The sequence below is a fragment of the Cavia porcellus genome, unplaced genomic scaffold (assembly GCF_034190915.1).
Source record: "Cavia porcellus strain 051 isolate PalLab524CR breed Dunkin Hartley unplaced genomic scaffold, mCavPor4.1 scaffold_7, whole genome shotgun sequence".
NCBI lineage: Eukaryota > Metazoa > Chordata > Mammalia > Rodentia > Caviidae > Cavia > Cavia porcellus.
Window position 1 is genome coordinate 23,221,568 of NW_026947490.1, and position 16,093 is coordinate 23,237,660.

At 48.4% G+C, this 16,093-nt stretch overlaps 1 long non-coding RNA gene across 1 annotated transcript in view; it reads left to right on the top strand.

Annotated features, from left to right (window-relative positions):
* LOC134476864 (uncharacterized) overlaps positions 1–12,059 on the top strand; it is a 31,979-nt gene extending 19,920 nt beyond the window's left edge. Inside the window, exon 2 of the long non-coding RNA XR_010048650.1 lies at positions 1,279–12,059. This is a non-coding gene — a long non-coding RNA (uncharacterized LOC134476864). The remainder of the gene's footprint in view (positions 1–1,278) is intronic.
* Positions 12,060–16,093: the final 4,034 nt, after the last annotated feature.

The following is a 16,093-nucleotide window of genomic DNA, read 5'->3' on the forward strand; positions in this document are numbered from 1 at the left end:
CTGTGTGGGACACGATGGCCTTGAACTCAAAGTCATCCTGCCATCTCAGCATGCAAAGTGCTTCGATTACAGTCGGTGCCACCATGCCTGGCCACCAGCCCTTTTAAAATTTTGTTTTACTTTAGATTTTGTGACAGGGTCCTGCTAAGTGACTGAGGTGCCCAGTCTTCCAGAGTGCTAGAATGGCAGGTGTGCACCATCACTCTGGACTGAATCATTGTTTCTTAAGCAATTTCTAAAGCAGTTTCCGTAGATTTATAAATGTTATCAAATTTTCTTGGGTTTCCCCTAGCTTCTCCCCAGGCTTTTTTAAAAATAGGATCTTTCTATGTAGTTGAGGCTGGCATTGAACTAATTTTGTACCCAGTATTACCTCAAACATCTAGCAACCCTCTTGTCTCAGCCTTCCCAGTGCCTGGATTACAGCTGTGCAGCCCCAGCACCAGCTCCTCCAGCACTTTATAGTGAACCATTGCAACCTACAGAAAAACCAACGAAATTACACAGAGGCCACCTCGGCTCTACCACCAACGCCGCACCGTCCTGCTTTCCCCATCACTCACCCACCTGCCTTTCCTGTGCTTTTCAAAGTCCCCGCAGGGAGAGTGCACTCTCCAGCTAACTCACTCTGCACTGTGAATGCTTATTAGTGACACTTTTTGTGGTTGCTTTAAATTTTCAATATTTAGATTTTCCCCATGCTGTCCCTGTCCCCTCAGGGGCTGACTCAGGCACCCTCTGCCGCAGGATGGAAAACCCCGGGTGGTGGCACCCGCACTGCCCCTGCCCACTGCCCCTCTCGGCCGGACTGACCTGTGCCACGGACATCACATTGCAGTTGATGATATCTGATACGCTCTGGGGATGAACACGGAGCCCATCACCACCTGCTTCCCAAGCCCCAACACCTCCCACGTTTCCTGTCTAGGTCCTAGCTTAATCTATCTATCTATCTGTCTATCTATCAATCTGTCTATCTTTCTTTTCTTCCTTCCTTCCTTCTCTCCTCCCTTCCTTCCTTCCTTCCTTCCTTCCTTCCTTCCTTCCTTCCTACATAGCAAGGTCTTTCTATGTAGCTCAGGTTGGCCACCAACTTACTACGCAGCCCAGATTCCCTTCACCTTGTCATGATCCTCCTGCCTCAGCCTTCCAGGTACTGGGATTACAGTGCTACCATGCTCGGCTATTTTTCTTATTTTTAAAATTCAGAACACATTTTGTTTTGTTTTGTTTTGCTGTTGTGGATTATGCATTTTTTCAAATCCATTTTGTTTCTAGGAGAAAAAGAAGAGGAAGAAAAAGAAGAAGAAGCAGAAAAACTACAACAAAATTTCAAAGCACGTCCATCAGGATGGTACATACAATCAGGATGGTACAACACACATTGTGCATCATCACCCCCAAATAATTCACCAGAGCACAAGACATTTGCGTTCAGATGAACAGAACCAGCACAAATCTCTTCCGTGAACTCAGAGAAAGCCATAGAATAGCTAACTTAACTGTTTTATATACACCATCTACCTGCACACATGCGTGTGTTCTGCTTTCAGCTTCTCACGCTCTCACATGTGTGTCTTATTTCTTTCACTAACAGAACACGTTTTGCAAAAACACAGTCCCCAGTAGAATCTGAAAAGCTCCCGTCCTTGGACCTCTCAGCTCCTCTTGTAGAAACACGCTGCTGTCTGAGATTCTCACACACGAGGACGCTCGAAGCTATTGGATCCCAGGCCGATGAGGTGCTACCTCCCTATGACTCTAACAACTTGGGAGGCCGAGGCAGAAGGATCACAAGTTCAAGGCCACCCTGAGCAGCATTGCTTTCTTTTTAGTGAGACCTTGTCTCAAACTAAAAAGGGCTGGGGCTGCAGCTCAGGGGTACAGTGCCCCTGGATTCAATCTGCTGAACTAAAATAATCAGTATAGTACAGACACAGCAAAGTGCACTGACCTTTACTATGAAATCAAGAGGCCCCAGATATGCTGGTGCACACCTGTAATCTCATCTATTGTGAGGCTGAAGCAGGAGGATCCTCCAAGAGTTCAAGCTCAGCCTCTATTACATAGTGAAGACTGTCTCAAAAAATGAAGACAGATAGAAGGAAGCAGAGAGAGAGAGAGAGAGAGAGAGGAAGAAGAAGAAGGAGACAGCCCTTTTTCCAGATCCTCTTGCATATCTTAGACAAAAACTTTTCTTCATACAATAAATACTTCCTACTTTTATGAAAGAAAGAAAAAAAGAAGAAAGAAAGAAATTGAGTAAAATGAACATACCACATAGCCAAACTTCCGGGACTCAGAAAAGCCGTCCTAGGGAGGAGCTGTATAGCTGTGGAGGCCACGGTAAACAGGAAGTAAGGTCACAGATCAACAGCTCTACAGCCAGTGCAGAGAGCCACATTAAACCTGCAGCTCACACCAAATCATAAAGGCAAAACAGAAACTCGCAAATTAACAGAGACATGTGGTGACACAAGAAGAAGAGATGGTTCTTTGACAAAAAGACTGGAGTTACTCAAGTCAGAAATAAAAGTGAACAGGCCAGGTGTGGGGGGTCTGGCCCCTAACCCCGGCACCTGGGAGGCTGAGGCAGGAGGGTCACTGTGAGTTTGAGGCCACTCTGTACTGTCTGTCTCTCTGTGTGTCTGTGTGTATGTCTGCCTCTCGCCCGATCTCTCTCTCTCTCTCTCTCTCTCTCTCTCTCTCTCTCTCTCTCTCTCTCTCTCTCTTTCCTCCCCTTCCACTTCTCTTCTCTCCGCTCTTAGAGAGTCCACATTATGGTTCTACCTTGTGGGTTCCTTTTACAATCAGAACCCGGGAATATGAAAGGTGAGAAGCAGGCTCGACCCCTACAGGTTGAACACTGCAAAAGGACCTCTCATTCCAGCACACACTTTGTGGTGGCTGTTCAGTTTTCCAGCCAAAGGCCATGAGGAGCCTGGCACTGGCACTGGGGAACCCAGTGTGTTCTGCGTCCCGTCCAGCAGAGGGCAGCAGAGCGGCACCTGCAGCCCGGACTCACCTGGCCGGGGTCTGTGCAGTCCAGCAGCTTGCACCAGCTTATGGAGTTACCCCTTCCGTACGCTATGCCCACATTGTTCACTGCGCGAGAGGTTGCACGGCATCCCTCACGACTCAGGGACACGGGATCGGCACAGGAGGGAACCCGGCGCGCTCCGGGTGTGCAAAGCAGGCAGGTGACTCACCCAGGACTCCGATCTCCAGGCCCTGCAGGCCTGCCTCGATAGCATCATAGATCTCCAAGCCCCCGGTGAAGTTGGCCTGGATCACGCGCGTGGACCTGCCATGCAGGCGCTCTGGGGGATTGCAGGGGTCAGGCTCTGCCCCTGCCCTGTCCCTGCCTGGCCACAGTGTTCCCAGCTGCAGCCTCAGGCCATCAGGTCCACCCCTGACCCCAGCCCAGGGAGCCCAGGGCTTCCCCACAGGCTGTGCACTCACCAATCTCCCTGGCCTCCTCTTCCAACTTGCTGAGGCTTCTACTGATGAGGAGGATGTCCAGCCCCCTCCTGGCCAGCTGCGGAAATTCAGTCACTTACTCAGCTCTGCAGGCCTGCAGCAGGAGCTGGGGTGAAGCAGGGCCTTCACACTGAGCTCCACTGTCAGCCTTTTTCTTTCTTCAGACAAAACACCTCAGTCATAAAGAACTGGTTTCATCTTGGGATCCTCCTGCCTCAGCCTCCCAGAATACAGGAATACGAGCTATGCACAATTACTCTGGCCTGTTTTTGACATTTTGTCCTTCATCCTGTAAAGCAGGGTTAACTTTTCCCTGTTCTTGATGCTCCAGGTCATAGGGTTGAACAGAAGAGAAAAGCACTGGGGGAGCAGAAGACACTTCCAGGGAGGGAAGCTCTGGGCACAGTGGGCAGACTGAGGTGACCTCTGTGTAGCAGCTCAAGGACTACCAGGGTCCCAGGCAGGCTCTGCCTCTCAGCACTTGGCTGCCTGATCCCGTCTTTATTCTCCCTCATTCTTGTGTGCCTAGCGAGCACCTGTTCCCTCCTGGGGGACTGGGGACTCATAGTGCCTGGGGCACCTTGGGTTCAGCCCCTGCCACACACTCTCCAACCCACCACCGAGGTCCCTGCAAAGGCTGAATCAACCGTGCCCCTCTGCAGACCAGAACCTGCCTTGGCTTCCCAGGGACCCTGCCACAAACCCACAAACCCGTTTTCTTCACCTGGACCTGTTGCCGTGTCCTGTGAAAGGCCAGGCACAGCCCTGACTCCTGGGGTCCCACCCAGCAGCCCCTGCCTTTTCTGCTCCTGGGCCTTTGCACCTTCTAGTCCTTCTGCCCTGAAGCCCCGTCCACTTGATGCTGAGCTAGAAAACACACGTGATTGGGGAAGGGATGTGCACTCAGTGGCTGTCTGTCCCTTTTAGCCTGGACGGTGAGGGTGACATGAGATGGGACTGATGTCCCTCAGCTGTGAAGGAGGCTCTGCCCCGGGGTCTCAAGAGCTCCATTTACTGAGATGCTGATGGTGCAAGAGCTTTCATTCATTCTTTCATTCACTCATCAAACACCTTGCCCAGCCCATACTCTGTGACTGCCACCAGCAGGAAGGTCCCAGCCTTGCCTTGTGAGGCTCACAGTGCAGTGGCAGTGGGTGGCACAGATTGGCCCCACACAGTGATGGCGCATGGTGGGTGCAGCTTCCAAGCAACCTGCAGAATCTGTGCATGTCTGGCTTACACCCTCCCACTGTAATTCAAGGCCCCTCCATTCTTGCCAGGTCCAGGACATGCTCTAGCTTGTCTTCTCCCTGTGCACCATATTCTTCTGTCTGGGTTATTCCCATCAGCACAGGGACCTAACCTTTTCTTTGTTGTCACTCCGCATTCCAACAAAAGGTCCTTCACCCTGATTCTCCTCCTCTAATAGGTCCCTACCACCGGGACTAGTTGCCACATAGCCAGCCATCTAGACATTCAGATGCTTCCGCAGCCATGGGCCAAGGGGGCCTCGCTACTGCTCCACGAAGACTTCGGCATCATTTATGTGCTGTGTGATACAGGTGCATGCAGAAGGAGATCTGGGGTCCCTGAAGTTTTCATCTAGACTTCAAAGGAATGCCTGGGAGGCTAGACACTGAGTCCTAAAAGGGGAGTATATAAAGCAGTGGGGAGGGAGCCCGGATCCAGGGAGTTGGAGCACCTCCCACATATGCGGGACAGGATTGTGGGACATCTTCCAAGGACAGCTGCAGACCCTGAGCAGGACCCAGCCTGAGAGAGAGGTTGTGTGGGCGGCAACCCACAAAGCCCTGGGCTGGGGCTGCACACAACCCCTTGAACTCACCTCTCAAAACCATGAGCTCCAGACACCAGCTCTAGAGCCACAGGACTTAAGGTGTGTCCTGCTGGGATTTGGTCTTGCTTTGGTCTGATCTTCTGGGACCAGGTGCAATGCGCATAACTACCTTGAGACATTGCGCGGTGAGATTATGTCACCTGTCCTTGACTTTTACAGTGATTCACTGCTGAGTCTCAGAGGAGGCTTGGTTTTGGTTTTATCATCCTCGTTTGAAATCACATCTGGTTAGCAGTTCAGCCTGGCCTTGAACTCAGTACTTACTCTGGGCTGGCCTGAGATTCCCAGGGGCCCTTGGGACTCAGCTTCCAGTGCTAGGGTTCTACACATGTGCCAGCCTGTCCAGCTTTCAGCAGTCACCTTGGACTGGCACTTCTGAGAAACGCTAGGGCTGCTGAGACACTGGGGAAGGGACCACTGTGCTCTGGCTGAACACGGCATAGTCCCCTGTGTGAGGTGAAATTACTAATTTAGGGCTGGGTTATTTGGAGACAAGCATGGTTTAAGGAGATGAATTTGGGCACCAGGTTTACTAGAGTGAAATGTGGGAGTGAAAGTTAATGAAGTCGCCTTAACTGTCCTGGGAGCCATGTGAGGCACCTGTGTGGCACACTCCTGGGTGTGTCTGCACGGCCACCCAGTTGTGACTCCGCCCCGTATCCATCCCTGGCCCCTTGCTCTCTGGTGGGTGCTGTCCCCGTGCTCCGCTTCCCAGCCTATGTGAACTAAGCAGCTCTGCTCTCCCAGGCCCTCCCACCACGCTGTCCCTGCTTTGGGGCCAGGCAGTCATCCACTGACCCACAGGAAACCAGGAGCCAGCTGGGCACAGTGGTGCCCTCCTGACACCTCTGCACTCCGGAGGTGAAGCAGCAGACTCACAACAAGCTCAAAGGCCACCTGGGTCCCGAAGTAAAATCAAGGCCACCCCAGGTTGAATAAGGGAGCCCTGGCTCAAAAGAGAAATGAGCAGGAAACCACAAAACTGAAATCACAAGTCAAAAAAATCTCTCCTCCTCTCAGCTCCGGGTGTCAGGAACGTGGTCCATCAGTCACAGCGCTGACTAATACAGTCATGGGAGAGGAGCCCGAAGGTCATTAAATTAGGTGAGATCAGCCAGGCACAGAAAATCCAACACTGCAGGATCTCAGTTCAGCGGGAGCTGAGCTTCTGGCCGTGGGGAAGGAGAGTGGTTAATCGGGGCTGAGGCTGAGGAGAGAAGGGGACGTGTTGGGCAGCAGACATGAATCTCCAGTGACGAGGAATACATTCTCCAGTGTATTCAGCGGGGTGACTGTAGTTAGTAGCAGCGTGCTGCATTGTTGAGAAGAAGGGAGGTTAACTCTGGCCATCACAAAGGGACAGACAGACACAGAGACAAGGACAGACAGATCCACCAATGTCATTTACTAAGGAAAACTATCACAATCATGCATTAAGACGCCAAAAAATTAGTTCACAAAAGTCAACCTCCATTCCTTAAGGACAGCGTGAAATACACAGCAAGACCCTTTCGCAAAAACAACCAACACAATCAAAACAGAACAATACAGAATACTACAGAACAGAGCCGAACAACAAAAACAGAAGAGATAACCTTGCTCCAAATGCTGTTGCATTTCTGTAACACCAGCCCTCAGGAGCTGAGGGAGGAGGATCTCTGAGAGTTCAAGGCCAACTTGGGCTACAGAGTGAGTTCAAGGTCAGCCTGAGCTACACAGTGACTCAAAAAAAGGACAGAAACAAGGCTCCATGAGAGACACAAAGAAACAAAACAAGGAAACACTATCCACACATGAGATATGGTTACAGATAAGGTATGAACAAATCCCAGGCCAAGGATGACATTTGTAAAAATGCCTTCCCCAGAGTGCCCCCCTGGCTGCCAGTACACTCACCCCAGCCTTCCCGCTGCTCTCTGAAGAGCCCTGGAGGTCCTCTCTCATGGCTCTCAGGGTGTGAGGAGGAATACAGTGACTGCCCCTCTGGGTGCCATCCAGGGGAAAGGCAGACTCAGGGAGCCCTTGCCCTACTGCCTCATCCACCCCATTCACTGGATCTGCCACCGTGGAACTCCTGGCTTCCCCCCAGTCACCATCACCAAATGCTCACCCTTTTGAGCTGCTTCAGCACACGGAGGCAGCCAGGACAGCACAGCTAACGCCACTCACAAAAGAGGACTCAGGCCTGCTTCACAAGCCTGAGAATGATGGGATCCGTCCTCTTTCCTGAGTGTCTCCTTCTCCCTGACCACCACCTCTCACTCCATGTGCCGGACCTTGCTTATGCCCCTCTGCCCTGGCTGGAAGATAAGCTCCATGAGGGCAGGACTTGCACTCTTGCAAAAACTCTTTTGTGTTCACTGCTGCATCCCCAGGCCCAGGAAGATGCCTGGCACAGAGTAGGTGGTCAATAAACAGGATTTGAAGAAATGAACCAGGCAATAATGAGAGGGATGAGAGGGTGAGGGGGCACTTAGCTCTCCCCAGGCAGCTGGTGACAGGGAAATCAGCACGGAAGCCACCACCCCACTCACCTCGTGTGCGTAGGCCTTGCCAATGCCGCTGGTGGCTCCAGTCACCACTAGGAGAGAGAAGAGGGGGCAGGGGGTGGGCAGCTTCCCCACTGTGGGTCCTGTCGGGGTCCTCTGAGCCATCCGCAGACCCCCGAGGTCCCTCCTGGACTGGCTGCCTCTGCTCCAGGCAGAGCCCCCTCTGCTAGGGCTTGTTACCCTTGCTGTCCACTGGAATCTGCACACAGCCTCAGCCACTGCTTTTGATTGTTCCAGACAGGGCCTCTCTATGCAGCCTGGGTGGCCTCAGTCTCCCTTGGCGCTCCTAACACATCCTCCCAAGGGCTGAGATCACTGGTGTGCACCAGGTTTGGGCTCCCGGGCTAAACACATGGAAGTTGTGCCGCACACAGGTGACCAGAGGCGTCCTCCCCATGTCCTGTCCGTCACCTGGCTCCTCTGCCACCTGTTCCTCCCACCTGAACCTCGTTGGAGACTTTGTGCCTCCCTTGCCCTGGTCACAGCAGCCTTTTCCTCTCTTGCTTCCATGAGTCCCTTGGTCCCTGTATTGACTGGTGGGAAGGGTTCCCATGGCTCACCTGTCACCTGTCGTCCACTTGCAGCTCCCAGTCGCACTGCCTCAGGTGAACCCGGATCCCTTACCTGCCCAGGATCCCTGTGCCCGGAGCCAAGCATTACCCCTCCAGACCTGCAGAAGCAGGTACATGTACACAGCACGGGCCACTCCCCAGGTCCCCTGCAACAACAACCAGGTGGCCGTGATGGCCCCCAGCACGCTCAGCGCATCCCACTTGGACTCCATTGCACCTCCTGCTCTGCAGCCTGGGACCTTCAGGGTAGGGTTGCTGGGTGCCACAGGTCAGCTATTGAGGATCTACTGGACCTTGTGAGCTCTCAACACCAGCCACACCCCGGCATGTCCCCATGGCTACCCAAATTTACCAAAGTCCACCATCCCCTAGCTCCACCCACTGAGGCTGTGGCTGGGGGCAGGATTTGCATCTGGGGGTTTCTCCCCTTTTCTGGGGCTGTTTCCTCCTGTCCCAAACCAGCCTGCTTGCTGTGGGCCCCTGATTTGGTGTTTTTATTTGTTTTTGGTGGGTTTTGTTGTTTTCACAATGGGTCTCCCTGCACACTTCAAGCTGGCAGTCTCAGTCACTTTTCCTGTTGGTGAGACAAAATACCCCACACAAAAAGTTGAAGCAGGAAAGCTTTATTGGCTGACACTTAGTGGCTTTTCAGCCCATGACCAGCTGGCTCCAGGCAGGTGGCCCAGCAGAGGGGCCCCGAAGAGAAGAGATGGTCCAAGGGAAGAAAAGGACAGCAAAATGCAAGGGACAGCAGCAGTGATAACACACAGGCCCCTCCTTCTGTCTGTTGTATTTTATCCAGGCTGCCAGGGCCAGCAGTGGACGTATTAAGGAGGGACACCTCACTCCTACCCAGTACCGTGCCGAGCCCCTCAGTGGACTGGTTTTGTACTCACACACACTTGATCCCAGCATCACAAACTCAAGACCTGGTCACCTTTGAAAAGCTCCATCTGTGACTTGCATGAGGTTTTTGGGGAACACTGAGACACAAGCTGTACTACTGTCCTTGAGCTAATTATGCAGCCCACCTTGACCTGAAATGCACGACAGTCCTCCTGCCTCAGCCTCTCAAGGGCTGGGATTACGGGGCTGCACCTGGGAACATGTGACCACGCCCAGTCCGACTTTCCTTTCCTACCCCATCCCTGGGAGTGGCCCTTGAATCCCGAAGGCCTCCTCTACACCACTTTGGGCACACCCCTGTGGCCTTGGTATAAATGTATTCTGAGGTTTAGAAAGTTACTTTGGGTCTCTCCATGAGAAAATTTTTCTGGGACTGAGCTGCTGGAGGAGAGGAAAGATCCTATTTGTCTCTGGTCAGAGCCTTTGATGAGGAAAACTTCCATAGGTGCAAAGATTTGAGAGCTCCCACCCTAAACAAGTCTCTCTGGTACAGCAGGAAGATGTACAGGCAGAGCACACAGCACACAGGGGGAGAAAGCAAGGGGCCTGGTGGGAGGGTGCACACCTGCAACCCCAGCTACGCAGGAGGCTGAGGCAGGAGGGCCACAAGTGAAAGTCCTTCCTGGGCATTTAATAAGGTCTGATTTCAAAACAAAATTTTAAGAGGCTCCGGCTATGGTTTAGTACTCCTGCTGTTCAACCCCTGGTACTGGAAAATAAATTTAAAAACTGCGAGACATTGGGAACCCGGAACCCAACTCCACAAGGAGAGACAAGCCAGGCAGAAATCCATGCTGTTTCTTTCATTCTTATTTTCTTCTTCCTTTTTTTGTCCTTCTATTTTTCTTTTTGAGACAGGGTATCACTATGGAGTTCAGCATGCACTTGAACTCACTGTGGAACCCAGGCTGGTCTCACACTCATGCAATCCTCCTGAATCAGCCTCCTGAGCACTGAGATTACAGGTGTGAAGCTGGCATTACTTTGAACAGTTGGTTCTTGTGTGTGAGTAGGACCGTCCTTTCTAGTTTGGTCAGTGTTGTTGTGCTCTGTTCTTATTTTTATTTCTTCCTTCTTTTTTTTCTCTTTTGACACAGGAGCTCACCATGTAGTTCAGAACAGCCTTGAACTCACTATATAATGCAGGCTGGCCTCAAACTGTAGACCTTCCTCCTGCCTCAGCCTCTAAAGTACTTATTTCTTCCTCACATGTTCCTCTCCAGGCTTCTTCCCCAATTTCTCAAAGTTTGCATCATCTTCTTTTGTCTTTACTCTTCCAGTGTCTTCCTCCTCTTTTCCCTCCTCCTCCCCTTCCTTCTTCTTCTCCTTCTCCCTTCTTCTCCCTTCTTCTCCTTCTTCTTCTTCTTCTTCTTCTTCTTCTTCTTCTTCTTCTTCTTCTTCTTCTTCTATCTCCAATTTTCCTCCTAAACCCTTCTAAATTTTTTCTCCCTGAGTGTAAAGTAACCACATTGAGGACATATTTGCTGTATATAATTTTCTGGTCTTTTTATATTTCAGTATATAACCACAAATCTAGGTAATTTGATTAATGAGTTCAAGTTAAATCTTGACATAGTTTATCATTTTCTCCACTGTGCTCACTACTATATATTGCCTTTGATCTCATGTTTTTCTATTAAAATTCATAACTGCTATGTGTTAATATTCTGCAGGGGCCAGGTGTGATGGAGCAGCCTGTAATCTTGGCAATTAGAGGCTAAGATAGGAGGGTCCCGGTGATTTCAAAAACAAGATAGGCTATGAAAGTGCATTTGAGACTTTATGTCACTAAACAAACAAGCAAGCAAGCGAATGTTCTACAGTTCAGCTTCTAATGCAGTCATTGCTGATGAAAAAGCAACAGTCACCTGACTCGGCCTCTCTGTGTTGGTGCTGACTCTGCCTGTGCTATGGAGACTCCACAAGGGATTAACCGGCCCTGATTCATAGTAAAAAGGAGGAGACGCTCTGTCATGTGTTCCCCAGCACCGTAATGGAGGGCAGGGCTGATTTCCTTACAAACTTTCCTCCAGCTCTGACACCCCTCATCCCTCCTGGTGACCCACTAACAGAGAGCCACTGAGCTCCTCCAACCGAGTCTGTGAAACAGAAAACGGACAACATGGACCGATGCTCTAACTTAACGTGATTGAATTAAAATTGTTAAGATTGTGGTTGAGAAGGCCTCACAGCAGGGCAGGAAAGCAGCTCCCCACTCAGCTGCACAGCGCACAGCACAAGGATTCTCTGCCCTCTGACACCTGTTTCTCACAAAGATCAAGTAAGTCACCTGCAGCTCCAAAATTACAAAGGTCAAAGGACTCTTTGTCTCTCTGAGGTTTCTGCCATACGTACCTGAAGTACATGACACGGCTTATTGGATTCGCTTTATCTCACCGGTCTTGGCTATTACAGGGGAAAGGGCAGGATCTTCCCAGGAAGTAGGAAGCATTTCCCGTACATCATAGGATAGGGCTGAAGTAAGCACACAGGAGCATTAGATGAGTTTAGTTCAGGATTATTTCAAGTGAGATCTAGAGCTTAATACAAAAAGACTGAAGGAAGAACACAGAGCCAATAGTCACTGCCTAATTTTGGGTTTGCAGCTTAGAGGATCGGATGCGTATCATTGACCAGATGTAAGAGATCAGGAGTGAGAGGCCCTGTTTGAATCTCAGTGGGTGCAGTGGAAAATGGAAACACCAGTGGTCCTGGGAAAGGAATCCTAACACCGGAAGCGGGTGACGGGCTGTCCAAAGCTGTGTGAATTTTGAAATGAGCCATGGGTCATGTCTCCATCCATCTACATGGATTTTTATCCAGCAACCTAATGACCACTCTTGATAGGAAAGCTCTGATTATGTGGTGTCATGGTTTATGTCGGTGGCCCCAGGCCTCATGCATTTGCATTGTGCACTTGTGATTGGTTCATTGTCTAGCGCTGGGATTGGTATTCTCAGTGCTACATCCACACAGGGGTGGAGCCAGCATACAATGTAAAGGCTGGAAGAAGGTGTGTCTCTTTTTAAAATTTTATTTAAAGGAAGACTAAACAAAACAGAAAAAGTGTAGAAATAATACATACTTTCAAAGAAAAAAATAAACAGTAAGAAATCACTAGTTGATATTGTTTTCTTACAGATAGCTGTTTGAGCTACATTGTAAAGCATACAAAGTGGCTAGTCAAACAGTGAGACGCAAACAGTTCTGTTCAATTATCCAACCAAAACTTAGTAACATGGTTATCAATCCTATACATTTAAGCATACATGCAGTTATCCATATCTTCATTTATGTTGAGATCAAACAAACTAAAATCACTCTGAAAAAACAGGCTAAAATCACTATGAAAAAAGAATAATAGTATTGCTGGATTTACATCATGACACTACGGGATCAGCACTGGGTGCTATAGTGTCTTTTTTTCTTCAAAGTAGTTGTTCATTGCATCAAGGATTATAAGATCACTTCTTGTAAACTGTTTATAGGGTCTATGCATTCATGAGTCTTAACATGTATTCTACCCTTTCTATATTAGTGGGAGAAAAAAAACAAAGCAAGGAAAAATAAAACACATTCCTATAAACACAGGAAATGAGAAGCCATATAAAACCACTGTACATGGAGTTGTACCATGGTTACTGTGCTGTCTCTTGTTATCTTCAATAGAATTGTCTGTATCATCACACATGGTATAACTGAATATAGCAGACCATAACAATATTAATAAAAACAAAACTTTGTAGATAGTGTAAAACTTCAAAAACAGATAATCATCAAACCAGAATATGTATCGTAGAATCTTGTCATCTTCAGTGTAGTTGCCTATACTCTCAGACTTGGTACTGTCAATCATAAAAGTTTTGAATAAAATCTGTCTATACCAAACAGCAATCAAACTAACCAGATTTAACTAAGATCAGTCATGGTAAAACAGTATAAGTTATACGGGCTCCAGATTAAGTTAATGGGAAATTAAGGATGATTGCTGAACTACATCCTGTTCTTTTTGGGATAGCTGTCTGTGCCCTCAGATCTAGTACAACTAGAAAACTGGGACAGAATATAATCTAAGCAGACTGGTGTAAGTACTGTGGGTTTTGAATCTTGGTACACTATTAAGAATACCCGCTGCCTTTTTTAAAGACCATCCCTCCCCTTTCACTCCCCCAGGGTGTTCTGTGCATTCTTGGGTCTCACCACCTCCCTCAGTTTTTAGATTGGGGGGCCGCCTGCTACTTACCTAAGTGGTTCCTGTAGTGGTCCCCTCCTGGGCTTGATCTCAAGTTGCATTCCTTTACCTGTTAACACCTGTCTTTCCCACCTATCTGCAGGTGCTGGTCGAGTGGCCCCTATTACTCTCTGCTTCCCTGTCACACAGAGCATTGTTTGCTCATATTTGATTTTCGGTCTGTAAACCCTTTTTCAGGTTACTTATATTTCCTATAAAGAGCATCTCGGTGGACCCTGCCTCCTGATCTACTCTGCCTGTGTTTCTCTCTTTTTTCTTTTAGTGTATCAAGGCCATCTGTGTTAGACATTATAGCCAACTTTGCCTCATTTCTGTTGTGCCCTTTTTCTGCCATTAGTTGTCTGCTTTTCTTCTTCATTCTGTTTTCTGCTCCACACATTGAGGCCTCTCTGCCACTGTTCTTGGAATCCTGGTAATTTTCTCTCTCTCTCTTTAGAATGTCCTTCAGTATTCTCTACAGGGTTGGATTGGTGGTTGCGAATTCGCCCAGTTCTTCTTTGTCTTGGAAGCATCTTGTTTCTCCATTAATTTCTACAGACAATTTTTCAGGGTACATCACTCTGGGCTGGAGGTTAATTTCTTTCACGGCTTGGAATTCTCTGCTCCCAGCTCTTCTTGACTTGATGGTTTGGGTCAAGAAGTCTGCTATTATTCTGATGGGCCTTCCTCTATAGTTTATCTGTTTCTTGCCTCTAACAGCTTTTAATATTCTGTCCTTATACTGAATTTCTGGGATCTTGATTATTATATTCCTGAGTGTAGCTCTGTTTTGTTTGTAGGTGGCTGGAGCTCTATATGCCTCATTGGGGAGATACAGAATATTTCTCTGCCTCGTAATCCTGGAAAGGGTGACAACTCCCCAAGGGATGGCCACTCTGTTTTGTAGCCTCTGCCTCCCCTCTAATTCAGTCACAATGGGAAACACTCCTTCTCGCCCTCTAAAGACACATTACTGCCAGACAGCCTGGCCACAAGCTCAATAATGCCCTCCACTGGCCCGAGAGGGGACCTTGTATTATGCCACCCTCTGCGACCTGAACAACTTCTGCTACCGTAATGGCAACCTGATGTGCAGGCCCTGGAGCTCCTCCCTCCATCCCCAGGCCTGTGAGGTGACCCAAGCTCTTTGGCCCACTCCACACTGCCCTCCCACAGCACGGAGCCCCTTCCTGTTCTCTGTTGCCGTCTCCTCCTTCCTTCCCCATCACCCCTTCTCCCTCCTGCTCCTCCTCCACCCACCGTCGCCATTTTCCCACCTGCCCATCATCCCCATCTTGTGCCCCCTCCTGCTTGTTCCTATCTCTGTCCCAACCTCCTCCAAAATGTCACTCACCCCCACCTCTGCTTCCTGGCCACAAGGGGACAGGCACTGAAGACTTGGTCCATGCTCGTGTCCTTTGTGCCCTTTTTCCATTCCCATATCTCACAGCCCTTAGCAATCCACGTAATTACGTCAAAGAGCTCCGACTTGTGATTCATCCCTATGATTTCCTAATAGCTGTCTTTGCTTTAATAACAGGTTCTCCTTCCACAGATACAAGAGGTTTTATGCCTTCTGATATGCATTTCAAGAGATCTCTGTTAATTGACCTACAAAAGGATTCCCACTTTTTTTTATATTTATACTTTTGGATGTAAAAATGATAAAAGAATTATTACAATTCAAATTGGCCAGATATATTTAAGTGCACTCTGTGTGAGGTGTTTGTCTGTTAAGCTGTGTATGTTTCTATGTCTAAATTATACAGATTGTCTACATATGTTTCTTTGCCATATGTATGAAAAGCTATTTTTTTATTAGAGCTTCACAATTTTTCCTTTCCAATTTGTGGATCATTAGCTCAAAATTTAAAATGGATTTTACACCTAAAAGCATGCTTCCACCTCAGTAGCCAGCTGGTCAAAATGATGCTATAGCTGGGCATTTGGCTCAGTGGGATAAGCACCTTTCTGGCAAGTATCAGCTTGTGAGTTCAACCCCCAGTACCAAAAAAATGCTATGGTTGGTTGTGTAAATTTAATATATACTGTCATTTATCTCTCATGACTTAAGAGTCTCTCATTGTTCAAAAATAATATGTAAAATAATATGTTGTGATTGAGTTTTTTATAAGTCATTTAAAAATTAAAATTATAAAGATAATTAAACAAAATCCCTTGGGGTGGGAAGAGATTATTGGATAGAACTTCAATAGATAAATAAGAAAGCAGCTGCCTGAGAACATTTAACCAGTTCTTGCTCGTTAAATGGAGGCCCCAATGATCTCCATGGCCTTGTGTATGTACTGTAAAAGTATATCATTGTAATATGTTCACATTGGCCATCACCAAAAGAAACCACACAGCAAGATTTTTGATGTTAAGATGCTCTGATACAAAGATTTCATACGCCTATGACAGATTGTTGTTAACCTCATTGAGCATTAATATATGCATGCTTCCACATGTACCGGTCTTCCAAAAATGTAAAACAGAG